The 27,975-nt window shown below is 52.1% G+C and overlaps 1 long non-coding RNA gene across 1 annotated transcript; it reads right to left on the reverse strand.

The window, feature by feature from the left end:
- Positions 1-23,454: 23,454 nt before the first annotated feature.
- LOC139604708 (uncharacterized) lies at positions 23,455-26,961 on the reverse strand. The gene is made up of 3 exons (XR_011684071.1): positions 26,846-26,961; positions 24,919-25,053; positions 23,455-23,485 (listed from the first exon to the last, which is right to left on the reverse strand). It is a non-coding gene; the product is annotated as an uncharacterized lncRNA (long non-coding RNA).
- Between the last annotated feature and the right edge of the window lie 1,014 nt (positions 26,962-27,975).

Below are 27,975 nucleotides of genomic sequence, written 5' to 3' on the forward strand. Positions count from 1 at the left end.
GCATTTCTTCCGCCGATTCCGACAGGTTTCCTTGCAGCCTTTGTGGCCAGGGCAGGAACAGGAGGAGGACTGCCCAGACATGGCTGTGTCTGGAAACTGACAGAGGCAATTTGCCAACAAAAGCCTCCTGGCATCCTCATGGTACAGTGCTCCTATGAACCTTCTTCAGTTATTCCCTGTTCCAGCTCCCAGGAGGACATTCAGTGATGTCAAAGATCAACGTTTCCAGCTCATAGACTTTCTCATACTTCTCAACTCATTGGAAACAATGGTCATTTCTTTCCATTTCCCTAAGAGACATTGGACATTATTCTTTTGTTTTCTCATGCTGCAAAACCCTGTGTCAATGACTTGATAGAATTTGGTAAGTTTTGTTGATTGTAATTGGTCTTTTATCTATCTTATCCCATATCTAACAGATAACCAGTGATAACCTTGATGAGATAATGCCCTCACAAGAGTGAGCTGTTTCAACATCAGAACATAGGAGCCTTTTTTAAATTAACGAAAAGGGGGGAGAAGTCATGGACAGGTAGAAAAATGATAAAAGAAAGGCCCTATGAAATCAGGCCTTGTTCTGCCATGTTAACAGCTGGCCTGCCATCTCTTCTGAGTGCAGCTAAGCAGTTACAAGTTCCCATGTGAAGCTCTTGTGAGAATGAGACTTTGTGAACAATCTATTCTGAGGGTGAAAAACAAGTACACCTGCAACAACAAGGGATTTGTCCCATGAGAATCAGTGAAGAGATAAACAATACAATAGAGAGATTTGATGCACAAGTAAAATCTATTTTATTAACCAATAATAGAATAACTGATAAGAAATCTATGAACTAACTAAAGTTGCACACAAGGTCTTTCAAACTGTGTAAAATGAGTTGTGTGAATAAAGAATAAAGAGTTCTCCAGCTCAGCTGGGTCCTCTGGGATTTCAGTTCCCCCCTTCTTTGAGGCTTTGGGTTCCTCCTTCTTTGGGGCTTTGGGTTCCCTCTTCTTTGGGGCTTTGGCTTCCTTCTTCTCTGAGATTTTGGCTTCATTCTTCTCTGGGACTTTGCTTTCCTTCCTCTCTGGGGCTTTCATGTCCTTCTTCTCTGATGCTTTGGTTTTCTTCCTTTCTGATGCTTTGCTTTCCTTCTTCTCTGAGATTATGGTTTCCTTCTTCTCTGAGATTTTGCTTTCCTTCCTCTCTGATGCTTTGGTTTCCTTCTTGTCTGGGGCCTTGGTTTCTTTCTTCTCTGGGATTTTGGTTTCCTTCTTCCCTGGGATTTTGGTTTTCCCCTTCTCTAGTTTTGGAGGTTGCTTCCCCACAGAGACACCCTTCTTTTCCTTCTTCTGCCTCTCTTCATCCTTCCGCCTCTCTTCCTCCTCTAAGGCTTTTGCCTCCTCCTCAAGCTTCTTACCTGACTGCTTCAGCTCCCTTCTGCAGACAAAATAGAACAAAACAGAAAACATGGCTGAGAGTCACCACCAGAAACTTGGGCTCCCTAGTCCTGGATGGCCCTGCACTTCATTCCTTGACCCTGATGCCATTTCCGTGAATTCTCCTCAACCCACAGAGGTTGGGAACATCCCAAGTGAGGCCATTGGTGGAAGGGGACCTCCAGGACCAGCCAAACCTAAGCTTTACCATCATAAGCTCTTGACTGTGCAAGCTCCCTCTTAAGGCACAGCCAGACCCCTCCAGCCCCTGCCAAAGGCTGATCCACCAGCTCTCTGTGCTGGTGCCCTTTGTCTCTTGGCTTCCCAGTTTAGAGCAGAGCACAGATTGCTGACATCTGCTCATCTCTCCTACAATTCTTACTCAGCTCATTCAGCCCCCTTCCTCCTGGGCATAGCTGAAGCATGATTTTAAAGAGTTCAGATTTCAGCTGAGGGTTAGAAGCAATTCCCATTGGTCAGGATGTAAGTTAGATAGGCAGACCATAGGTTAATGATTATGAGATGCTTAAGCTGGAGCTGATTGTTCTATTGTTTACCATTAGGAGCTTCTTTCTAGAAGGAAGTGGAGGAAGTGAACTGTTATAAGAACATCTTGAAATCAGGAGAACAATGCTTAGCACCTGGGCTTGATGTCAATCAGTCACTAAGCAGGGGACCTTGGATCGTGTCAGAGGGTCACAGAGACCTGATGAAGACATTCCTGACTTCATCCCTTAAGACCACGGACCCAATTCGAGACCATCGACCCAATTCAAGGGAAGAATTGCACAGGTGTGAAGGACCAATGACCTCATTTGAATACAGAGCAGGGATGGGAGGGGTTGTGTAGATGTATTGTATGTAAGATCTTGGGCAATAAAGAGAGGGCAAAGAACCTTGGGCAGCGCGGTCACGCCTTTTAGGGACGGCTCTGGTGCCTCCCGCCAGTGTTAATAAACACACCACTGTCTAACTTTAATTAGTTAGAGAGTCTCGGTCTGTGACCTTCGGTTTTAACAACTCCTAGCCTGCTCCTTCATGAGAACAATCCTATCAGTCAGAAAGCAAAGGCTGCAGGAACTCTTCTCCTGCAAGGCAGGCTCTTGTCAGGCAGATTTCCTGCTGGAACCCAGCTGTGACCAAGCAAACCAGTGCTGGCTGCCATGGAAACCATTGGAAGCAGCCTCGTCCCTCTCCTCCCCATGCAACCAACTTCAGCCTGGCCTGAAGAAGTCCTGATACACAGGCTGGCTTGAAGCACCTCCACTCCCAGCTCCACCCTTGGCCTGTGTGTCCTGAGCTGGGCTGCCTTGCTGGAGCTGAGCTTCTCCTGTGCTTGCCCACGGCTGCAGCTGCAGGGGAGCCTAAAGGACATGAGCTTTTCTGGCTGCTGTCCCACCATAAGGAGAACCCTGGCAGATCAGCATTGCAAGGACTTCATCTGGGGCAGGAGCAGGACCCAAAGCCAGGGTTTGCTCTGTGCCCCACACCTGCCCATACCACAATGCCACTGTTTTGGTGAAGAAGGGAGATGATGAAGAAGATGCCACTCCACACCATGGACTTCAAGACACCTCTAGAGGCAGTGCCAAGGCAAGCCCAGAGCCCAGCTCCCTGCAGGCAGCAGCTAAGCCAGGAGGGCTCAGCACTCAAATAGAGAAGATGTTCTTTCTCAACAGAAGAAGGTGCTTCCTCTCTTGGCAGGCAGAGAGCTCAGAGTGGCCATCCCTGTGTTGCTGCTGGCCTTTGCTATGCAGCACCTCTGAGCTCAGAGTCCTTGGAGCAGGGGAGCCCTGCAGGGACAATAACCCATGGCAGAGCAGGAACCCATGGAAGGCTGACTCACCTCTCCCTGAGAGGGGCCTGAGAGCCACAGTTGATCCACCGGGGGCTCAGGGAGGAGCTGACACGTGAGGCCTCCCCGGGCACCAGCCCCTCGTAGCTGGGGCCTCCCTCCACGTGGCACAGCTCCGGGACATTGCAGGTGCTGCTGAGGTGGCCAGAGAAGGTGGAGAAGACCTGCTGGCTCTCTCCTGGCTGCAGCACACCTGACAGTGGCAGGATACTGAAAGCCTGGGTGGAAGACAGGAGAGATTGAGGTGCTGAGCGTGGAAATGGATGCAGAAGAGCATCTTGGAGCAAAGGGCAGCTGTAGCCAGAGGGGCCTATTCCACAAACACTGCCAGAATCACCCTCACCGCATCCTGCATCCATGCCACTGACCAGTGCAGGGACCATGGGGAAAATCTTCTCCCATCCTCACGGGTCAATGCATTAATTAGTACATTACATGAAAGTGAACTGGGATGTCTCCTGGCAGTAGAAATTCTCTCTGATGCACAACTTGCCTTTAAAAAGTTTCAAAGCTTCCTGCTTTTAGAAAAGGAGGAGACTCAGAGTGAGAGCTCTTGGAGCTGAGGGAAGGAGCCCAGCCCAGCTCATCTGACTCCTGAGGCTCTTGCCCTCTCTCTCTGATTGAAATGCTGCCTTCTCAAGGTGCTACAGCAAAAACTCCTGCAAAAACTTCCTGTGGAGCACCTGAGGAGTTCCAGGGGGAGCAGTGCCCTCCACAGGTGCTGCACAGTGTCCTTGGGCAGCCCTACAACGTGTCCTGCACGGCCTCTCCAACAAGCAGCTGCTTCAGCAGCCCTTTGTGATGGGCCTGCAGGGATGGGAGGCCCCTCTGTGGCCAATGCTGAGGGCCCCCAGTGGCACTGGCAGCTCCAGCCCTGCTTGCCACGCTGACAATGGGCAAGTGAGACAGATTCCCTCTTGCCTTCTCCGCTCCCAGGGGAGTGTGTGCCACGTCCAGGGAGCACCTGAATCCCTCCAAGCCTCGTGGCAGGTGAGGGTTTGCAGGAGTTGGTGCTGGCACCTGAAAAACAAGCCATTTTCTGTGCTGGGAGGAAGAGACAGCCACTTTGCAAAGTCTCCCTTTGTAAGACAGCTCCAGGGCCAGCAGTGCAACAGCAGCTCTGGGTGAAAGCAGAGCCCTGCAAACAGGGAGTCTGGCTGCCTTGGGAAGAGGCTCCATGGAGATCAGGACCATCCCAGCTTGCTCTGGGAGGGAAGCTGGAGATCTGACCAGGATGATGCAGATAAAAGCCTCATCTTACATTGGGAAGGAAACAAGGCAAAAAAATCCCACACTCAACACAGGCCTGTAGGATCTGAGTCAGCTTCTCCAAGGAAAACTCTCCTGTTTCTCCCTCCCCCTCAGCCCATGTCCAGCCACTGGCCCTGCTGCCCAGCCCACTGTCAGGGCACAGCCCAGCAGGGCAGCAAAAAGGGAGCTCAGCATGAGCAGGACTTGGTGCTGGCAGGCTGGGGAGGCAACACAAGCACTGGATGTACAAGAAAATCTACCTCTGCTCCTGAAGAGTGGGTAAAAGCCTGCACTTCTTTCAGGGCTCTGGCTGTATCCTCCTGTCCAATCCTGAAGTGCCTCCATCGAGTTGCTGAGGAATCCAAACTGGTTTTCTTCTCCTTCGGTGGCTGGGGTTTGAATTTAGGTGGGTAGAGCTCATCTCTGGAAAATAAGATAACTATGAACAGGGACCTGCAGTGGGAGGGAGGACACCTGCACGAGCAGCTCCTGGCCAGGATGCAGCCCCTGGGTGGGTGCTGGCACGTTGAACTGAGAAATGGCTTGATCCAGCCCTTCCCAATCCAGGCTGGAGCAGGTCTGTTCTAAAGGCAGCCCAGCGATGACACTGAGCTGCTGCAGCAGCTGCAACTGCTTGCATTGAGCAACTACAGAGGACAGGCATGAACACCTGGTGGGGATGCAGAAAGCACAGTGGGAGAGGGAAAGACAGAGAAGGCAGCAAAAAGGTGAGATTTGAGGCACTGAGGGGCAGACCCAGCCAGTGCCCAGCCAGCACAGCCCCCCCAGTGCCCAAGGCCAGAAACTCTGCAGCTCCACCAGGGATTTATCAGGAATGTTCCCCTGACACTGCTGGGGGGTTGGTTGACATTTTCCAACACTCCCAGGCAACCCAGGTCGCATTCCCAATCCATCCATCCATCCATACATACACAGGCTGTGGTGCTGGGATCCTGCCAAGCTCTGCCAGCCTTGGGCTTGGGGAGATTTCTGCCAGCTGTCCTGAGCTCCGTAGTTGTGCTCTCTGTTCCAGGAAGCAAGCAAGAAAGATTTAAAAAAAACCCCACAACAAACCACAACAGGGAAACCTAAAAAACCTTCAACAGCTCAACCCTGCTCAAGTTATTTCTTGAGGGACAGCTACCACTCTCCAGCTGAAATGCTGGGGTTTTGGGGAAAAAGAAAATTACATGTTCACCTCCAAATCGAAAAGGATTAAGGTAAGAGAACCTTTCAAACTAAAAATTATTGGCCCAAAGCTGTTACCTTTGCAAGAAATCTCTAGTTAAGACTAGGCTGACAGTTAAACAACTGGTTCTTCTGGTGGGGAGAAACCCTCCTCTTTAAGGGAAGCAGAGCAGCCTGATAGTTGAAAGCAACTGTTTTGTCAAACTTCAGGCTCCCTGGCACAGCCTGCATTGCCTGTCCTTCCTGTTCACTGATTTACAGGCAGTGCCGCAATGGCCCAGGTTCCGATGTTTGGTGCCATCCAGGGAATTTGGCATTTCCATTTCCATATGTTTTAATATAAGTTTCAATCCTTGCAACCACCCTTCAAATGCCAGCTTTCCTTTCTTTTACAGAAAGCTCAAGGTTCCCAGAAGTCTTCTGACGTCCTCTTTTGTGCTCAGAGAGATGACATTTTGAAACAGATGTTTCCAAAGTTAACAGCATTTGAAAGAAGAATGAACTGAAATGCCCCTGGATTCCAGCTTAGCCGAACTCCATTCTGTGTCAGACACTGAGATTGCCACCTCTAAGGCAGGAGCTGTTTGTGCCACCCATCCCTCCTGTCCTTCTCCCCAGCAGCCTGGGCCTGTTTTCCCCGGCAGAATCCCTGTCCCTGTGCACCCTGCCAGGAGCAGTTGCACACAGGCACACATCTCCCCTTGCCCTCACCAGTGGGTTTCTCTCATCCCCGAACACGCCGATGACAACGTTGGTGCGATGAGTGCCCAGGGCCTGCACTTCCACCACAACTGGGATCTCTGCTGTGCTCTGGGGCTGCACAATCCCACAGGGCTTGGGGCTGGAGTAGAGCACAGCAGAGTCCTCCTTGCGTTTCTGGAAAGGACAGAATGAAATGCAGCTTCAGAGGCACCTCTGGAGAAACTTTAGACTCCTTAACATCCACCGCAACAGCAACTTACACACACATTTAAAACTCCCCAGCACAAAGGTAAAAGGCACAAACAAGATGCAAGAATTGTAGGCTTAGCACTCCCAGGGGATCCTGCAAGGAGGCTGCCAGCACAGGCACTGGTGTCTGTGGATGCAGCAGCTTTTCACAACCCTCTAAGATCTCCCACATGAAAACACCCTGAAGACCAGAACATCAGCTGTTTCCTCAGGAGCTTCAACTGCCTCCTAAAGTTTACAGTCAGGTAGGATCCTGCTCTCAGCAGATCTTTAAGACTGAATAGAAACCAGCAAGGTCTTGTCCAAACCCTTTTTCCCCTTAATAATCTCCTCAGTAATATTTGACAGAAGGAGGTGGATGTGATGCCAAACCTGGGGAATGAGCCCGTAGCAGCCAGGAAGGTGGCTGGGATTCCTAATGATGATCTTCCTCTCATATGGCACCTTCAGGTGGCACTCATCGTACAGCAGGACTGGGGAGGACACTTGGAGCTCAGGAACGAGACATCTGGGCAAAGAGATGACCCCAGGGCAATCAGAGATACTGAGAGAATGGAGAACGTTTCCCCCCAAAGATTGTGCAATGGAGCAGAACACATTGGTCACTGTCAAATGCACACTGAACAGCCCTACAGGGATAAATTGCCTTCTACCTCTTCCCACTCCAACATGTCTTGTCAAGGAGGGGCAAACCCTGAGAGGCAGCACCCAGAGGCTGCCAAGTGCCCCAGGCAGAGCACTTTGTGCCACAGCTGCCTCAGCCCCTCCTTTACCCAAGAAGGCTTGCAAGGACTCCTGGAACAGTCCCAGTGAGCCACGAGCTCTGGGGGAGCCTTCCCAACAAGGATCAGGGCTCCCTAAGGCTCAAGGAATACACAACTCTAGTGTCTCAGTAAAAATGACTCCCTTCTCCCATGGTGCTGTTGCCCTGCCTGAGAACTCAGCTCTTTGCCCCAGCCCTGGAGGGCACGAGACAGCAGCTGCCCCACAGAGGGGCTGATCAGCCCCTGCCAGGCCCTGCAGCTCCCTGGCTCCTTCACTGCACAGCTCCAGGCACTGCCTGGCCCCAGCTCCACCTGCTTTACAGAATGGCAGCCCAGGCACTGCCTGGATGGCTCTGCCTGGGACAGGGAACAGCACCAGGGAGCTGCATCCCTCTTGGCATCACACTGACACCCACAGCAGCACAGCAGCATGGAATTCTGCTGCAGCAACAACGACTTTTGGTCTCAACTCTGACAACATTAAAGCTCAAATTGGGAAGCAGAGGGAAGGAGAAAAACTGGAGCTGACCTGCCACATCAAGGGCTGCTTTCCCCTCATAAGACCTTGCCCTAACCACTCTTGCTGGGAGCCACTTCCCCCCTGCCATGTGCCCTCATGGACAGAGCCAGACCCTGACTCTCAGCAGGCTGCTTGGTGTGGCCCAAACCAGTGCACAGTGCTCACAACCAGCACAACTCCACCTCTTGCAGAAGAAGGAGAGGAGGCCCTCGGGAAATTTGTTCCACCTCAAGCACCAAAAACCAGGCCAAGAAATGATATCATTCCTGGTGCCCTTAGCAGAGGGCCCAGGACCGTGCTGGCTGTGAGCAGGGGTGCTTTTCACCACAGGCTGCTGCCCAAGCACTGCTGTTCTCATGTCCAGCTGGCACAACATGAGGGCATCCAGCAGCACTTCTCCTTGGCAGCTTCAGCCAGCAAAGCCTGGGCAAGGCAGTGCTTGGAGGGGCCAGGCAAGGGCTGGTACCTGGCTGTGATGATCAGGGTTGCCACTCCCTTGCCAATACCCTCCAGGTCCACCAGCATTCTCCTGTAGAACTCCATCACCGTGTTGGAGCACAGGGTCACCTGGTGGAAGAGAAGAACAGTCAATTCTTCCTTACAAAAGCTCATTACCCACATGTGATATCCTCCACTTCCTGAGGGAGGATTTGGCCTTAATTCTTCTGCTGCTCCGTGTGTAGAGCACAGTCTCAGAGTAACAAAAGCCTTCTGGCAATGCCAGATTTGTTAAACACCCCTTGCTATCAGGGCACAGGTCAGCTACATTAAAACATTAGACTAAAGCTCTATGCACCACTGCATTCAAATTAAGGGGCCAATTTTTCATCTGACTACAAAGACATCCATGCAGAGGAAATCTGCCTTGAACACAATGAGTTCAGCTTCACAGCAGGAAGCTGAGGGCAAAGTGTGGCCCAGCAGGTGCTGGGCAGTTCATGGCTGCAGAGTTTTTTGTCCCCACTGGAGATTCCTGCAGTGAACGCAAATCATTCTGCTCCCCCGGAGGAGGGAAATGAAACCAACAAGAAAAGCTAACTGCTTTATCCAATGACATCTCTCTAACAGCCACCTTCTGCCCTCATCCTTCCGCTGCCCACTTGCAATCAAATAACTCACTCTCAAAAACACAAGAATGGCCTCAGGCCTTGACCATAAGTAATGTGACCTCAGCATATGAATTTGGAAACCAAACAGTGCTCCTTGAGGAACATCCTGAGTAAGCCAGCTAGCAGAGGCCTCCCAGCAGTGCAGATCTCTCACTGCCAGGATGCTCAAAGCTGGCACCAGAGCTAAAGCCCTCCCACACTGCAGTGCAGCTTCAGCCCTGGTGCTGCAGCGTCTGTGGCTGGGCTCTGGCCGTACCTCGATATCCTGGTGTCCGTGGGGGAGGATGGTGCCTTGGCTGGGATTCATGGTGAACTCCCTGGGCTCCACATAGAAATGGATTCCCTTCCTCCAGGCCGGGTCAGTGTCCCTGCGGATCTGATCCACGCTGTCCACAGCCGGCTGCGTGCCATCGTCCGACATGCGGAGCTGGAACGTCAGGGGCACCGGGGAGCTGTTGGTGAGGCGGCAGCGCCGCGTGTAGGGAAAGCCTGGGGAAGGACACAAATATCCATTCAGGCACCCATTATGGCATGATCCTGGGGGGAATAGCCTGGCAGGATGAAAGTGAGATTGGAGTTGAGCTCTTTATTATCTGAACTACAGCTCACCGAGAAGCTGCGTGAGGAATGAATGGTCACTGAGTTACCTTTGACACAGATTCCAGACTGCAGCCTTGAAAATGCCCACTCCTAGCCCTGCTGAACACTGCAAGCTTCTCTCTTTGGGATGGGGAGGAGCTCCCTCACCTGCCCCAAACCAGCACCAGTTATCTCTCAGTGATGAGTGTGCACCCAGACCCAGCATTTACTCTGAGAATTCAAGCTGTCAAATTCCCTGGTCAGCCTGCCAACACTCCCACCATTTTCAAGATATATAAACAGTGAGTTGTCATTGAGAAGAAGCTACAGCAAAAGAAAGTGAGGATGGAATCAGGAACTAGAACGTGATGCAAAGCACCCTATGCAGCTTGTCTCTGCAGGATCCTTAAGGCATCTCTTGGTTTGGGCCAAACAGACTGAGCACGTGACAGCTCAGAGCCCACTCAACTGGGGGCACACCAAGCCTTGCTTTGAGATTAGCAATTAGGAACCAGGTCCCACCTCACCCAACAAACAGGGACATCACAGCCATGCTGCTCACTGTGATTGCTGCCTGCAAGGGTTTTCTCCACTTTAGCTCTGAGATTTGCTTTCCATCCTGCAAAGCCAGAGATACAGCCACTCATGGTGGGGATGTCCTGCAGAGCCCGCAGAGCAGCCACAGCCTGCTCTGCAGTGCACATCTGGCTGGGCTGGCAGCTCTGTGGGGAGGAGACTTCTCCCCAGGCCTGCTCACCAAGAGTCACTGGAACACAGATGGGGAGAAAAAACAACTGCAGCTGCAGCCCAGAGCTTCTTTGTGCCCATCCAAGTGACCACTGCCAGCTCCAGCAGGGACTCCAGCAGGGAGGCAAGAGAGGCACAAAAAGGACAAACCCAGATGTCAAAACCTCAAATGAAACTGAGGCTAGCACATGCAGACAACAGTCAACAGTTACAAAGAAGCAAAGATACAACAGCTGCCTTCAGCTGAAGAGACCTTAGGAATGAAATGGCATTCAGCAGGATCAATCTCCTGCTTCAGAACCATATTTCCATCTGTTGCTTTTCTTGTTTCATTTCTTCAAAAGGCAACTTGACAAGTGCCTCCGTGGTGATGCAGGCTGGGGCAGAAGCAGCTCAGGAAAGGCAATGAGTTTCCATCAGAAGTTCATGAACTTCATTGTTCTGGGTTTAGGCTTGGCAGTGAATGTTGCTCTTGGTCTGGGAAGTGGGATAGGGGTTTTGGGGGGTTTGGCCCTGGGCTGGGCTTTTCTGTTGGGGGTTTTGGGAGTTGTGGCGTGATGCCGTGGGCGGCTGTGCAGTGGGAGCTGAGGCTGGGCAGGGAGCGGAGCTTCCCTTCCTCCCGCTGGGGATCGCAGCTCGGCCGCTGCTGCTGCGGGAGGTTGTGTGCTTGGCCCGGGACTGCCCTGGCTGCAGCTCAGCGCTGCCATCGACCCTGCCTGCCTGCCCCGCTCCTGCCTGCTGCTGCTGGGCACTGCCCACATCCCCCTGCCCTTTGGGGGTCTGCAAAAGGAGCATTTCCTCTTTCCCTTCCCTTCCCGCACCAGCTGGGAGGGGATCCCTGCCCTGCCAGAGCCCACAGCTCCTCCTGCTGTGACCACAACTCCACCAAAGGGGAAAAACGGGACTTGGCCCCTGGCAAACGTCTGTTCTTGCCTTCTTGTCTGTGCTCTCCTGAGATAGTCTAGGAAAGAACTGTTATTCCTTTTCCCATAGTTTTGCCTGGGAGCCCTGTCATTTCAAAGGGATAATAATTTGGAGGGAGGGGCTCATCTTTCCATTGCAGGAAGATTCCCACCTTCCTTGGCAGACATCTGTCTTTTCAAGCAGCACAGAGACACCAGAAAATACTGACTTTCTATTCCTTGCTTCCATTGGATCTCACAATGGCAAAATGCCCCCTGAGGCAGCAGCAGCAGCAGCCCTGCAGTTGACAGCCTGAAGAGGCTGCTGGGGCAGACCAGGAGTGAGGGATGCTTTTCTGTTGGAAGGCACAGATCCCTGACGCTGTGTCCCAGCCCAGGCAACACTCACCAAAGGAGATGTCCCCGAAGTCGAGCTCAGGGAGGTCAAAGTGTAAACTCGGTGCAGTGACGCTGCCCCTGGAGGCCGAGGACAGAGCAGGAAAGGGCTCGGTTAAAGGGATTGCAAAGGTCCGGCTGTCGTGGCTCAGGGCACAAAACCTGGGCTCAGGGCACCCTGGGTTTCCAACCAACACAGCACCGTGTGCTCAGCACAGGGCCCTGTGCACAGGGGGCAGCTCACGCCAAGTGGCAGCAGCCAACAGCCCCTGATGGGCTTTGGGCACAAGGCAGGCAGGAGAAGCCCCCGGGTTGCTGGGGGTCCCATGAAGGACCCTGAACACACACCCAGACAGGGCTCCATGCCTCAGTTTCCCCATCTGCAATGGGATGGACATCAAGGTGTCCCCACAAACTTCTGTAAGCAGCCCTTCCAGCCACAGGTGCCCTGCTTTGCTCCTTCTTAGCTGGAACTGCTGTTCCCATGGAGGAGCTTTCTCAGGAGAGTTTGACCCACACAATCATTACAGAGTTCTGAGACACAAATCCAGGGCATTCCCAAACATCCTCTGGAAAGAGCAGCAACAGTTCTACCCAGGGGACAGATGAATCCTAGAGGAAAGGACCAGCTTGTCAGCAGTGCCCCAGCAGGCACAGCCAAGAGCAAGAGCTTCAACAAGCAAACAAGGCTGTCCTGAATCTAGCACAGCACCTCACCTGTCCTTGAACTCAGCAGACACACTCCAAAAGTCACCAACATCCACTGAAATCAGCACCTGAAGCTGCACAACACTCACCAGTTGATTTCATGGCTGATGCCAATCAATGCCCACTCTGCCTTTTGGTTCCAAATCAAGGAGCAGTGACCTGGGCCTTGTGTTGTATTCACAGGACTGCCCCTGGCTCTGCTCTGCACATCTCAACAAGAGACACCTGCCCTTGCTCCAGGAGAAAGCTGCTTATGCAGAAACACCCCATGACCACTTTGGGGGCAGGACAGAGGAGAATAAATTCTTTGATGGTGAAAGGTTCCCTCTTGATTTCTAAAAGAAAAAAGCAGCACTCTTCCTCCAAAAACAAAGCCAGCATCATTATTTCTCCACTATGGGCACACCTACTCACCACTTTTCTCTTGCTAAGGAATAACTTCCTTGTTCTTCTTTATCCATCTCCCTTATCTTATTGCTATCATCCAGTGCAGATTGCTTTCATTTCTTTACTGCCTTGAGCCAGTGCCTCCCAAGGGCAGCAGCCCAGCTCCAAAGCTGCAGAGCAGCCAGCATCAGCTCTCCTGCTTCCACTGCATTATCCCAGCAGCACATGGCTCAGGCTGGCAGGGACAAGGCCTCACGCTGCTGTGGTGCTGAGGACTGAGCTCTGCCTCCCCTATGATCAGCCCTTCTCCCTTTGGCTGGGCCAGGATTGTCTCTTGCCATGGCACCAGCCCACGGGATGATGCCCCAGTCCTTGGCACAGTTCCTGCTGCACAGTTCCTGACTCCCACATCAGCCCTTTGCTGGCTGTGCAAAGGAGGCACCAGAGCACTCTGTGCACAGGAGCTGGGAGCATGGTTTGTGCCCCACAGCATGGCCATGAGAGCTGAGGTGAGGCTGCTGCTGCCCATCTGGCATGGATTATTTACACAAGGTTTTACAAACACTGTTGCTGCTGCAGAATCACCCAGGCTGGCCCATCTGCAAAGCCCTGGGGGCCTTGCTGGGTGTTCAGCTGGGACATCCCAGAGCAGCTGCTGCCCAAAGCTGATCCATCCCACTGCCTGCCATGGCCCAAGGCACAGGGAGATCCCTGCAGGGAGGAGTCATTCCAGCTGCCAGGCACCACCCAGGGCAGGAGGCATCCTCACACTAAAGCAATGCCAGCAGCAGAGCAGATATTCAGACCTTTTTTTCTCTGCTCCACCCCAAAAGGAGGTAGGTGGGGGATGTCCCAGAGACAGCCACAGATGTGCCCACCCAGCTGCCAGGGTCCTTACTTGATGGTCAGGATGGCAGGCCTAGGAGATCCAGCCACACTGAACTGGAACTCTTCCTCAAAGCTCCCCAGCACAGTGGCACTGAAGGAGATCTGGACACTCTGGCTCCCACCTGCTGCAATGATGCCCTCCTCGGGTGCAAACTTGAAGCACAAGCCCACCTTGGTGCCTGAAGGGATGCAGGTGAAGGGAGCATCAAGAGCTCCTTGGTTCATCAGTTTCACCTGCAGCAGCAAGAAAGCAAAGTGGAAATACATGTGGAACCTTCCCTTCTTGTGAGTTCTTGGCTAATGATGCAATGAACACCCAGCAAAGGCAGAAGATGCTTTGTGCTGCTGAATGGCAGAAGTCAAAAGATACAACAGGACAAGTTCTGCCTTTGGGTTTTCATGCAGAGCAGTGGCAACTCCACAGAACTGCAGTCACCCTGGGCTTATCCCATGGACACAGAGCAGTGCACCTCTGCTCAGCAGCACCCAGCTCACTGGGAGCTGGCCCTGAGAGCAACGTGGGCTGATTGCAGCTGCAGAGTGAATCACCCCAGAGCTGCTGCTGCCCCACTGAGCACAGCTCCAACAGCACCTTCTACTCATTCACCTTTTCCCATACCATCAAAACAATACATTGAGAGTGAGGCATCAGCATCAAAATGTACAGACAGCACCATCTCTTGGTAAGAAAACTCAGGATGTCTTTCTCTTCCCCAGCCAAGCTTTTGAAAGTGTCTGCCATGATGCAGTGCCTCATTTTCTACCTCTTTCAGTTGCTCTCTCATGAAGTTTTTGCAAACTTGACACTATTGGGGGGAGGCAAATAGGTAGAAAAATCCTTTGCTTTATTCCCAGGAACACTTTTCTCTTTCTAGAGCCAGAGATGCAGCAAGGCTGAAGTGTGGTGAGGGACTGCTCAGCAAGGGAGAGAACAAGGCTTTCCTGTCACTTGCAGCAATAAGCAGGAGACACTTGACTGGGAGCTGTTGCAGTGGGCTGAAGCTCAAAGGCAGCCAGTTTGTTGCAGCTGCTTCTGCAGAGCCCAGTGCAAAGGTGCCTTGTGTCTGGCACTGCCACAAAAGCCTCTGAACATGCAGCTTTTGGAGCCAGTGCTGGGTTCATGGGCCAAGGGCTAGTTTTGCAGGAAGCCTCCAGGCTGATCCCTAAGGAAGGCTGCCCAAAAGCAGGGACTGGGGCTTCAGGAACAACAGACACATGTTTCTGACCCCCCAGGTTTGAGCAGTACATCAAATATTCCCTGCTCACAAGTGCCCAGGTTGGCAGCAATTCCACAGCTCCACCAGGCTTGCTGCTGCCAAAGGAGCCATCAGGATCCATCCCAAGCCCTGCTGCTCACCTCACAGACATGGGGGGTGTTGACAAAAACGTTCCCAAGGTTCAGAGTCTGAGAGCTGAGTTCAACCAAGGGTCCTTGGCCTTCCCCTCTGAGCTGCAGGGGCAGCCTGCTCTCACGGCCTGGGGAGAGATGTCCATTGCAGTACAATCATTGCCTCTGTTCCACAGGATTTTCCAGGCTGCCTCAGTGCTAGTCCCTGACTCTGAGCTGGATGCAACCAGCTCCTGATGCTGCAGGAGAAGATATGCATCCTTCTCTTCCCTCAGGAGTAATCCCTTGGGGCTGACTTCTAATTTCTAACCCATTCCTCGGTCTAGTTTCCAATTTGAGCCACTCGTTTGCTGAGTTTAAAACATCTCTGGTGTCCTGTAGTGACAGGCCAAGGAGTAATGGGTAGAAATTGAAAGAAAGGAAATTTAGGTTAGATATTAGGGAAGAAATTTTTACTGTGAGGGTGGTGAGGCACTGGAGCAGGTTCCCCAGGGAAGGTGTAGAGGTTCCAGCCCTGCAAGTGTTCCAAGCCAGGCTGGATGTGGCTTGGAGCTACCTGCTCCTGGGGGAGGTGTCCCTGCCCATGGCAGGGGCCTTGGCACCAGATGATCTTTAAGGTCCATTTCATCCTTAACACACTGTGATTCTGTGGTTTCCTTCCCATGCACCTAGAGGAGCTTTGAAATCCATTCAGTGCAGTCACAAAGCTCATACAGAATTTGGCAATTACCAAATTCCCTAGCCCAGGAGCACAGGACTTTGTTGCCCAAGTGCTCCCCTTCTGACACTCAGCACTGTGTTCTATTTGCACAGACTGAGAGCTGTAAGGTGGCAACTCCCACACAGGGAGAGAAGCAGCTGCTGGCCAAGGGGGCTCCCTCTACAAACAGCCTGGGCTCAGGGGGGCTCAGCCACCTCTGCTCTGCTGCTGTCTGGGCACTGGGAGGTGATCCAGGCTCAGGGAGCCCATTTCTAACTCAGCTCCTTCCACCTGATGATGGATCCATGGCAAATGGACCCATCCTGGAGGCCAGGGGCCAGCAGGGCCTTAGTGCTTGTTCACTAAAGCTATTCTGCTCTGGAGCTCTCTGGCCTTTGAGGGAATGCTGGCAAAGCCATGCCATGAAAACCTCTCCCTGCACTGCCTGGGCTGTTCTGGGATCAGTCAGGCAGACACAGCACTCTGCGCCCTGGCCTGGCACGGGAGACTCCCTGGAAGCTGCAGGGCCAGGGGGGATGTGCCAGCACTGCCCTGATGACCAGGGACTCTTCCCAGCACTTCCATGGGAGCCCAGTGGGCTCAGGCTTGCACCATGGCTTCACTGAGGGGGAGAGAAGCAGGGCAGAGGAGCTGCACCTGAGACATGGCAGTAAGCCACACTTCCATACTCCAGTGCTTCCAGGGGCTTGAAGGTCACCTTGATTTCAGCTGAACAATTCGGTCCAATTTCTCCCTCCTACAGCAGAAAGAGACAGCAAAACATTGCTCTGCAAACTTCACATTGCTTGTTTTCACCACACTCCTGTAAGCCTTTGTTTAGAGCATCAATGATGAGTGAACAACACAAGGAGCCAAGGAAACACTCCAAACCCAGCTCAGCACAGCTCTCAATGCTCAGCTGATCAGCTCCCACTCTCCACAATATTCCTGCTGCTCTGACACAAGCTCTTGGGCACATCATGCTGCTGTCAGCTACAGTGGGATGCAACTGCCACTGTGCACTGCTGGCTCTCAGTGGAGTACTCCCATAGGAGTAAGCAAGAAGAGAACATGATCCCCTTCCTTGAAATGCAAATATTAGTTCAGCTGTTTTGAAAGAAAGCAGAGGTTGGGATTATTCGGGGCTTTACTCCAAGATGAGAAGGGATTTTGCACTGTGCAGACACCAGGCATTCATCATCTCTCCCAGTGCCAGTACTCAGAATCAGGGCTCTGCTGGATGGGAGCACGTGACAATTTGCTTGCATCACCAGAAAAGGAAAAGGTTTTCTGTCCCTGTGTGCAGGAGAACTCCAAAGGCCCATTTCAACCTTGCACCCTTGTGTCCAGGCTCACAGATGACACTGGAAGGCAGACTCAGAAATAGTGCAAGGCGTGCTCACAGGAGGGGATTGGCATTTCTGTCATTAACCTTGGGCTGAATTTGGCCTCCTTTTGCCAGGGAACCATTGCAAGCTTCAGGTCAGTGTGTGAGCTGGCAGTGCTCCAACAGCCTCTGCTGAGCCCCACGTGTGGGGGGAGCCCCTGCCTACAAGAACTGCTCCCTGTGACCCTGCAAGGACATGCACGTGGGGCCTTGAGCTCCAGCCTGGCAGCAGAGCTGGGCTTTGTCAGGCTCCCAGCCCTGCCTTGAGCCTGCAGGGCACAAATGCTTTGAGCAAGGAGCTCTGCAGCTGCTCCAGAAACTCCATGTCCTCCCTGCCAGCACATGGGGCCAGCTGAGGATCTGCCCAGTGACCACAGCCGGGGGAAGGGGTGGGTGTAGGGAGTAGGGTGGGTGGGAGGAGAAGGAGGAGGAGGAGGAGGAGGAGGAGGAGAAGGAGGAAGAGAATGTTCTCAGCTATCACTCACCATTGGCTCAATGACAAAAATGTCATGGGAGAACAGCATGGGGTCTTCTCGCACCTTTGCCATCTTCTCCTGGACCATGCTGCTCAGGAGGGCACTGTGATCTCCACTAAAGCCCTTCACCTTCTCTGTTTCTTTCTCCTCTGGGAAGTTTTCCTGGGACACCTCTTTCTGCAGCTGCAGCAAACACTGCCTGCAGCCCCAGGGAGAGACAAGGCCAGCAGATGGTTTCATGAGCCACAGATTTGCAGAGAGAAGTGGGAGAGCAGGAGAGCAAAGCACCTGGGGAGGAGCAGCAGCAGCAGCTCCCCAGCAAAGGCTGAGCCCAAGCCACGAGGGTCCCACGTGGATCAGAGGATAACTTGCTGTTCACTGGCACAGCAGGGAGTTTTACTCCACACTTGCAAGCTCAGCAGAGGTTTCCAAAGCCAGCAGCCCTCCAGAGAAGCTCCTGCCTCAAAGCCTCTGCCACAGCTGAGGGAGAATCCAGCGGCCACTGCAGCTGGCTTTTCCTTCCACTGAGCTGCTCGGGGGAGGCACAGAAAGATCACAGAGCACCCACTGCAGCACTTCCCTGGCAAGGGGAGAGCAAGCTGGCTTGCAGCTACGTGTTACCAGCATCACTCTTTGTTTCTTCCATTTTGGACCTGCCCCGTTCCCTGCCTTTCACAAGAGCATCCCAGAGCACTTCCAAAGGAAATTGATGAATTCAGGCACCCAATCCCTTCAGTGACATTCAAGGTTTTATATGCAATATGCATGAAAACAGAGCCTCTGAGAGGCAAAGGGACTTTGTTGTGCAGGAGGGAGACAGCAAACTCCTGGAGAGACCTTTTCATGAGCCAGAGCTTTTTGGCTCCCATCCCAGTGCATGGCAGTAGAATGTCCTGAGAGGGAAATTCTATCTGCACTATCTTCTCTCATAAAAAATCCTCTCTGCTCTGAGAGCTCAAAAGCTTCTCTGACAGCAGGACAGGGGGAGACAACCAGCCCCCATGGGCAAGGAGCTTTTAAAGGAACTAAGGGGAAAAAAGAGGGTGTATCACCTTTGGAAAGAGGGACTGGCAACTCAGGAAACGTTTAGGGATGTTGCCAGGTCATGTAGAAAGAAGATTAGAGAGACAAGAGCCCAATTAGAACCTGAGGAAATCCAGTCATCACAATCAACCTTTCCTTCCCAAAATGCCGTCCCTGGTTGGACTATCAATGAACTGGAATGCTGAGTGCTGAGCTCCTGAAGCCCAGGGACACACACCCCAGTGCCAGGCATGGGTTACTTGGCCTAAACCATTCCAAAGCACCAACACCCCCTGAGGCCACACGTCAGTTTCAGTCTTGGGCCTGTATCTCACTGAAATGCATCTTTCAAACCAACCTCCTCTTCTCTTCATTCTCTTCTTCCTCACTAGGAAAAGCCTTCCACTGGAAGTGGGCTGTGATGTTACTCCTGTTTTCAATGAACAGGGTTCTGTGACTTGACATGGTGATGAAAGTCTTGTCAACCTCCACGGAATCTGTGCTCAACCCAATGTTGACATCTACAGCTTCTCCATGGAGCTTTGTGTGGATTCTTTCTTCACCTGGAACAAAGCAAAGGGGAGTCTTTGCTCAGCTCACTGTCTGATGGAAGCTAAGGAAGGAACGGAGCAAACCACAGGGCACAGAAGAAAGTATCACAGTTTTGAGCTGAATGAGCAGTTCTGTGGATCAGTTCATTTATCACATCCTCACAGTTCTGTGTGTAGAGCGTGGGGATGTCCTGGGCAGCTCCTTAAACACCTTATTTCTGAGGGTGTTTGTAGAGATTTGGCCCCCAGGTGACAGGATGGGCAGGGAGATTGGTCCATGTGCTCCGGTGACCCACTCAGATCACCGGGATTTCTGCATCCAAGTCCTTCAGGTGACAGGGCTGAGGAGCCCTGTTCAGCCCTGCCTTGCCCAGGGTCTCCCCGGGCATCCCAGGAGACTCCTGTCTCTCCTGATGCCTTGGATCCCTTCTTGCTGACCAGCAAATATGCCTGGGGGCAGGTGGGCAGCAAAAGGAGGCCCAGAGGAACAAGTGAAGTGACAGCCCAGAGCAGGAGGGGACACAGGTGAGGAAACACAACCAGCCTGGCTCTGCAATGTGACAAACCATTACAAAATGAGCACCAAAAAATCATCATCATCATCATCATCTTCCTGTCCAAACCCACAGCCACATCAGTCTTGAAATATTTTATATTGTTCTGATCTGAAAAACCAAGCTGGAGCATTGCAGATCAAATAAGAAAGGGACAAAGGAAAAATTAGTGAGTACAGAGCAGTTTCTACATTAAGACTGAATGGGATTCCTCAGTCTAGAAATCAAATGGGAGATAGATGTGAGACGTTTGCAACAGCTTGAACGGCCTGGGAAATGGGGACAGGGAAAAATTTGGTTGGATTTGTCACAACAAAGGAACTTGAGGGCCTGAAAATGTTGTTATGCAGAAACTACATCTATGTGGAAGGGCCACATAGAAAAAGGGTCTGTGACAAGCCAGTGGAGAAGCAGCATATGGGACAGAGGTGTGCAAGAAATCCATTGCATTGGAGAGAGTCTGATGGAGACCTCACCTACAGCACTGCCCAGGAATCAAATAAAACTTCACCCAGGCATAGCCACATGGTAGTGGAGAATCAGGGATCCTCCTTCCTCCACTCAGCAACTCCAGCAAAACAGGAGTCCAAAATCTTTGCCTTTGTTAGAGGGGATCCACTTTCTCAAGCCCCTGAACACCAAGGAGTTCTCAGTTTGCTTTGGGGTAAAGCTGAACAGGGGAGGGAATGCAGGGGATGGGACAGCAGGGAGCCATGTGGAGAACTGTCCTGTGCCCTGCAGGGCCCAGCACTCACCTGAGCTGCAGCACACGGCCAGGGAGCCGCAATGGGCACCGCTGGCCAGCGGGTGAAATGCCACTGTCACCTGCACGGTGTCACCAGCGCCCAGAGCTCCTGTGGCTGGCACCACGGAGAAAGGACTGCAACACAAAGAGAGGCATCAGGCCTGGGGGACACCTGGCCATGAGATTCCTGCTGCACTGCAGCTCCCTGCAGCTCCCTGCAGCTCCCTTGGGCAAGCAGGGAGCAAACCAAGCACAGCCAGCAGAAGACAGCCAGAACAGACAGGGTCAGAAACAGCCACTGAGCCACTGCTGAGGAGATCCAGCCCTCACAAGATCCTGGGGGTAAAATGACAGCTCCCCCATACTCTGCATCCAGCTCTCTGCAATCAGGCTCAAGGGTCCCACTGCCAGCAATCCCATCAGAGAATGGTTGGTGAAAAGCACAGAGAGGGTTCAGAGCTATCTGCATGCACAACTTGACACTGACTGCCTCAGGAATTTCTCTTTTCCTGCTGCCTATAAACCTCATCTCAGGAGATGCAAATGTTAGGGCACTCCCTCTTCTGGGAGATTACAGCCTAGGAATCAGACAGGGAGAAGGAACTTTTCTCTGAATACCAAGGAATAGTTACTGTTGAATTTGCAGTGTGGTTCTTTGGTTTCTTTGCCCTTGAAAACATCCTGATTTAGCCTAAAATGGACACATTTTATCAGCATTTCAATGGAAGCTGCTCTAAGAAAAGGAGCAATCAAAACTCTGAAGGAGTGCAAATGCAGATTAGAGCAATAGAGTGAGATGGAAACAAGACCCAAAAGGAGGATGCCATTTACAGTCTGAAGGGTCCAATCCCAGCTAAATGAAGCACCAGGAGCAGGAGCACATCAAGGAAGCAGAACAGGAGGTTTCTGTGTGTTTACCAGCAATGCAGTCTGGGACTCTGGGCTGTCATGCAGGCTGGTAATTGTTTGCTTGGCCCAGCAGAGAAACTCTGTGCAATGTGTTGGAAATAATGATGCAGATGTGTTGGTGCACTTTGGATTTACCAGGAGCAATCAGGATTGGTCACCAGGTAAACAGCTTCGCCTGACAAACACAAGACTCTGTGCTTTGATGCTCAGGGAGAGCTCAGGGGAAATGTGCTTGTGCCCAGCAGCTGCTGGGCTTTGTGCTCTTCTACAGCCCCAGGGAGGAAACAAAAGTTGCTGGCCTTGGTGCTTTGCTGCTGGTCAATGTGTCACTTCAAAGTGTCTTCTGGGGAATTTGGTGATGAATGCATCACACACAAAAACAAAGAGAACATCTGGCAAGCTGAACTTTGCTCATGTCAGTAGTGACAGCTGATGAATTGCTTCAGGTTTTGCTCATTCAGGACCTCTTGCTGCAGTGATGGGCTGAGCTGTTCCCATTCCCACTGGTGAGAACATCACTGGTGGCTGATGGAGAAGCCTTGGGACAGCAATGTTCATGTGCTGGACGTGAGACTTTGGAGGGAGGGGAGGAAAGACAAGGCCCCAGCAGCCCCAGAGCCAGATCAGTGCACGTGCTCCTGCATCTGCCCCGGGGCTGATGCCAGCACTGCTGCAGCTCTGCTGGGGCTCGGGGGGATCAGGGCCTGCTGGGGGCAAGGCACAGCATTCTTCTCTTAGTCTTTTGCCAGAAATTTCAGAATTCAAAATCAGAACAGAGAAGCTGCCACTTAGGGGAATCCCTGGCCAGGCTTCAGCACTACCTTCCATTCCATTCCATTCCATTCCATTCCATTCCATTCCATTCCATTCCATTCCCACTTCAGCCCCATGTTACATGCTCCCATGCTCCTGCCCTCAGTTGGCAGGATGGGAATAACATTCTAGGGGTGACTTCAGGGCTTGCCTGAGAAAGAAGGTGTCTTCTTCTTTTCAAATTATCAGGAGAAGAGGATCCAGCCAAGTTCAGGACTCAGTTGTCAGGACTGAAAAACTGAATGCAAATCAGCCCCTGCATCTCCTACATCCCTGGGCTGTACCCATCAGACTCCTCTGTTCCTGCTGTAGCAGTCATCTCTCACACAGACCTGGCTCCCCAAGACCCAAGGACACAAGCTCTACAGCTAAACTTAACTCCTCTCAATTTCAGCCAACATCACTAAGCTGTTCCCTCAGCCCACAGATAGAAGAGCTGTGAAGGACACATCCCTGACACTGTAAGAACCAAATGAAAACCACTGCCAAGAGATGGGGCTGGCAAGCTAAATGTTGGTCTTTTCTCTGTTCATTGTGAGCTGCTCCTTAAGACACTTCTCATCCTGTTAGATCCATCCTCTCAATGAATCACTACTGCACCTGACAGGCAGAAAAGATAAGGGATGAAGGGGGTTTTAATAGGTTGTTTTCTTCTGCTTTTTAACTAGGTCCATTGACATGTTTGTTTCCTTGTATGGCATCTAAAGACAGGCCCAGATCTCCCAATGGCACCTTGCAATCCCCAGACACTGCTCTTGCTTTGAGCAGTGTGTGTGCTCAGATGATTTCCAGAGGTCCCCTCCAGGACCACTGCAAAGCCACGTGCCTCCCAGAGAATGGCTCTGTTTGGCTGACAGTGCTGAGGAAGCATTTCAGAAGCTGCTGGTGCTCAGCAGGGTGCAAGCCAGCTACCAACATGTTCCAGCAGCCTCCAGGAAATCTGGGACAGAGAAAGCTCCAAGGCCGCTGAAAGCAAGAGCAGATGCCATCCATGCTGCTCACTTCCAGCCAGGCTGCAGGGCAGCAGCTGCAATGCTTTGGTTCCTTTTGCTGCTCTTCCCCAACCCTGCTCTCTCCCAAAGGTGTTTTGCACAGGGACAGATGAGCTGCCTCACCTCTGGGTGCTCAGCTGGTACCGAGCTGCCCGGGCACCGACATTGCGCACCAGCAGAGTCTGCCGGGTGCTGACCTTGACTGGACACTTGGAGAAGTCCAGCTGGGCAGGGAAGTCCAGCACAGCTCGGGCACCGATGGCCCGAATTGGCACAACTGTCCTTTCCCTGGCAGTGATGCAGACCAGCTCGTGGCAATAATCCTGCAGGAAAAGAAACTGCCTCAGCACAGGGCATTTAGTGCCATCCCCATGGCAGAAGAAAAACCATTTCTATAACCCTTCAAGGGCATCAATTTACCTACTGCACCCTAAAATGAACACTAAGTTCTACTAATATGTCACATTTTAAAGGCACCGGAGCACTTTGCAAAACCCATCTCTGTGGCATTCAGCTCTTGTGTCACTTGGGTCATACCCATACCCTAGGCCACCATAATTTTTACTCTAAACTTTAATGATGTTAAAGAATTCCTAAGGGCCTTCTAAGGAGCATGGAGCAAGGGAGATCAGGACATTTATCTTTAGGTTTCTATATTCCCACTGTCTGAGAATAGGACAAAGTGTTTAACTGCCTCTAAGCAGCAAAAAGAAGATGAGAAAACAGCTGCACCCAGAGTCCTGCACCTCTGGCCTGGTGCAGAAACATCAGTTGGCTCAGAACTCCCCTCTAACTTTGCCTGTCCAGCCAAGTCAGGAGAAGAACAGTGCCAAGAGGCAGCAGGATGCTGTTGGAAAGGGCCTCTCTTTGTTTCCCTGCAAGGCTTCCTCCATTCCATGCCATGTCCTAAACCTTTCTGTATGAACAAGCCTCCAGATCAGAACATGAACCCTCCAGATGCCAGCACCGAGATCAGACTTGCCAGGGCCTCAGCACTGCTGTTCAAACCTGCCCACAAAAGCACCTTTGGCACGGAATGGGTGCCAGCTGACAGAGCAAGCACAGTGACAGGCATGAAGACAGAGCCCCACCAGTGTCACTCCCACGGGCTCTGGGCTCACAGCTCTGCCTGCAGCTTGTACCTGCCCTGAAGCAGCTCCTGCAGGCAGGTGTCCAAGTCCCCTGCAGCTCAGCAACCTCCTGCTGACCAAGGGCACCCAGAACCCAGTGTGCCTGTGCCAGGCCGGGCTCACAGGCACAGCACATCCTCTGCCCTGGGCCTGCAGCTGTGCCATGGTCACCTGTGCTCTGGGACAGCACAGCTGCAAGGCTGCAGAACAGAGGGAGTGAAAAAGCACCGTCTTTGCTCCAGCCCAGGGGCAGGCAGGGAAGCTGTTGCCAGTCAGCAAGGAGGAAAGCTCTCTGACCTCTTTGTTCCTCTACTGTTTTCTATCATAATGAAACCCCTTCCACTGGACCTAGAGATGGCCCAACATCTATCAACAGCCCTCTGTCATTTTCATCCTGTTCCCTGTGCATCTTCCCCTGGCAATGCTCAGGGATGTGCAGGGAGGGCAAGCAGAGCCTGTCAGGCCTGGCTGCAGTGCCTGCCAGCAGTGCCAAGGTGTGACTGGCTGCTGCAGGCTGCCTGCCCAGGGCCTGGAGCCCAGCTCACAGCATGCAATGGGCTGGAGCAGAGTGCAGGGAAAACAATGGCTGTGGAGATCATTGTGTGCTTTGGCTCCTCCAGCCTCACCTTGTTCTCGTCGGGGCTGAAGCAGATGCGCACAGGGGCAGAGGCGCCTGCTGGCACCATATGGTACACATCCCTGGGGCACGCCAGCTGGAAATAAGGGCAGCTCTCCATGCACACCTTCACCAGCCGAGGCATCTGCAGCAAAGACACCAAACGATGATTTTGCCACTTGTGGAAATGGGACCAGAGGAGACCTGTCCGTGCCCTGCTGACATCCCTCTCTGGCCCCTTTCCCAAAGCACTTTCAGCTGTGCAGGCACAGGCACATCATTCACAAGGCTGAACTTGAATCCCTTCTGTCTGGCTCCAGCATTTTGGCCAGGGCCAGCAGGGCAGTGCCTGCTGGGAAGGAAGGGCCAAGCAGGTCAGCACCAGCAGGATGGAGACAGAGCACCTGAACCAAGTCATCTGCATATTCAACAAGGCCAAAAAACGTGCTGGCTTCTGCCTGCACACAGCCATGAAGTTGTCATGGTCCAGAGGGGGAATGTGCTACCTAAAAGCAAACCAGCACATTATCCTGGGGGAAGGAAGAAATTCCCTTCTAGCAGATCAGGTTTGGGTAGGGACCTTGTGGGGATACAGTCAGGCAGGCAGAGCAGCAAGAGAGGAGACCAAACACTGTGGCCTTATTAGGAATAAAAGCAAACCTGAAAAGCAAAGGAAGGAAGGAACACAGCAAGACCATCCCTAAAACACAGAGATGGCAAAGAGAATTCAAATGGGCAGTAAAGCAGCAAGGAAGAATCATAAAACCGTGAGAGCAACCAGCTTGCCAAAAGTGACAGAAACACTGACAGGCTGTGCCTATGGACTCTGGGCTTCAAAGGCATTTTCTGCCTGGAGAAACATGACCAGCACTGAGTGACAGTGTGGTTCCAGTATTAAAGCCAATCTTGGCTCTCCAGGGCTTCCTGCTGCCTGTGCAGGCAAGCTGGGCTGCTGGGCATTCCTGCCTGCAGCCAGCAGGCCAGGTGCTGCCCTCTGGGATTCAGAGACACAGCACACATGCATTTTCTAGCACACTGATATCATCAACCCCTGAGCACCAAAATGCTCTCCAAAAGTCTAAACCAGATGATTTGGGCTCCCTCCCGTCTCCTCCCACCAGCCCACTCTTGGCACAAGCCTCACTTGAAAAAATGTTTCCCTGACTGAAATTCAAGTGGTCTCAAGTTTTCCTCTTTACAGTGGAACACAACTGCTGACATTTTTCAACTTTTTCCCTCTCAGCTCTCTTGGGAAACTGCAAAACAATCCCAATTTCTTCAAGTGAAGGTGGAAACCTCCAGGAACACATGGTTTTGGATGTGCTGTGGTTCTCCAAAGGGAAAGCAGAGCACCGTGTTGCTTTTGGAAAAGCTGAGCAGAGCTGGATGAAGCTGAGCAGGAGCCTCAAGTGGCACCTAAAGGCCTCTCACTGCTTCTGCTCCATCAGTCTCATTGCAGGGCTCTTTCAGAACACGGTTCCTGCAGTGCCAATGCCATTAATGAGAAGTGATTCCAGCATAAAGTGCAGAAGGCTCAGCCCCTGAGCTCTGACTCTGAGCTGCACAAAGGGAGCCAAACTGGCTGAGAGAGGCAGAGATTCCTACCAGGAGCCAAGATTAACCAAGGAGACACAGGATGTGCTACAGACTCAAGGCAAGGCATGAGAGCAGGTAAGAACTGTACAGCCCTCAACATTCCTATCAATCCAGAGCTTGCAAGAGAAGGAAACTCCTTTGGGATAGACACCATCAGCGCATGGCCAAAATCAGGGGACAGTTTCCAGCACAGGAAGATTTCCACCATCTCGCAGAACAAGGTGCTGAGACATTTTCCTCTGCATGTGCTGCAGCAGATAACTTGCTTTGCTGTACACTGGGGGAATGACAGCACTCTCCTCTTCCAGCACAGTGTTAAAGCTCTGGGTGCCAGCACTTACCTTGTCCTTATTCATGAGAGACAGCACCATTTCAGAGACCTCCCCAGCGACGAAGTTCTGAAATACCAGCTCTGGTGGGGAAACCCCAAACCAGCTCTGTTTCGGGGCAGCTGACAGCAGCTGGAGAGGACAGAGAACAGGGAGAGCTTCAGCTGCTCGGAGGAAGGTTCATGCAGGAGAATCTTCCACTGATCCCCAGTGAAGTACAGACTCTGGGGGAGCATGTCTGCCCAGCCCACACTGGGCAAACAGTGGCTCACCCACCTCTGCTCTGAGCTGATCCAGAGCTGCTGGGCCACACAGAGCTGGCTCAAGCCAAGCTGCTCTTTTGGCATGGATTTCTCCAGGTTTCCTTCTCCACAATGCCAGGCAGCACTTTCCTAAAACACAGCCCTGTGCCCATGTGGTCACAGAGCTCTGGGGCACTGACTGAGCACTCCTGGAGTAAGTAAAACCCATGAATTTACAGGAGACTCCATGGGAAACAATTTTGGGATGTCCTTTACTCTGAGACAAGGAAACCAAGGCCCACACAACTGCAAATATATTTTTTGCTCTAGAACTTAGACATCAGTAAGAAGAGCACAGGACCAGAGGAGGTGTGAGAGATGAGCTGACATTTGGCTGAAGCCAAAAGGTTATGAAGCAAAAGAATGGAATTTGGTGGTTCTGTGTGTCGCTTGTGGTTTGGATTTGTTCATGTTGAGTGTCACAATGAGAGGGACGGGGTTGAAGACCTGACCAAAAGGAAGGAGGACGAGAGGGGAGGGGACAGAAAAGTTGGTGGTCAGTAGAGAATGGAAGCTCCTGAGTACCCATCCAATGGCAAAGGGCACAGGGGCCACCCCAGCCGGGTACAAAGGGGATACAAAGATTGCCATTTTCTCGGAGGGTGTGTGTGTGTGCTTGGCTCTCGGGGAGGGAGACATGCCCAGCTCAGCTGAATCCTTACTAAGAAACACTTTTCTTTTGCTCAAAAGTTCGTGTGTTTCAAACAGAGGGAAAGGCAAAAATAAAAAGACAAATGAGCTGCAAAGAAAAAGACAAGTGAAGTGAATGCTGAATGAGGATAAGGTTCAGTTATTTTCTCATCAACTTGGGTAAAAGTAGAGTTGCTATCTCCTTTTTCC

Source organism: Agelaius tricolor, unplaced genomic scaffold, assembly GCF_023055355.1.
Source record: "Agelaius tricolor isolate 1412-34295 unplaced genomic scaffold, bAgeTri1.0.p SCAF_55, whole genome shotgun sequence".
NCBI lineage: Eukaryota > Metazoa > Chordata > Aves > Passeriformes > Icteridae > Agelaius > Agelaius tricolor.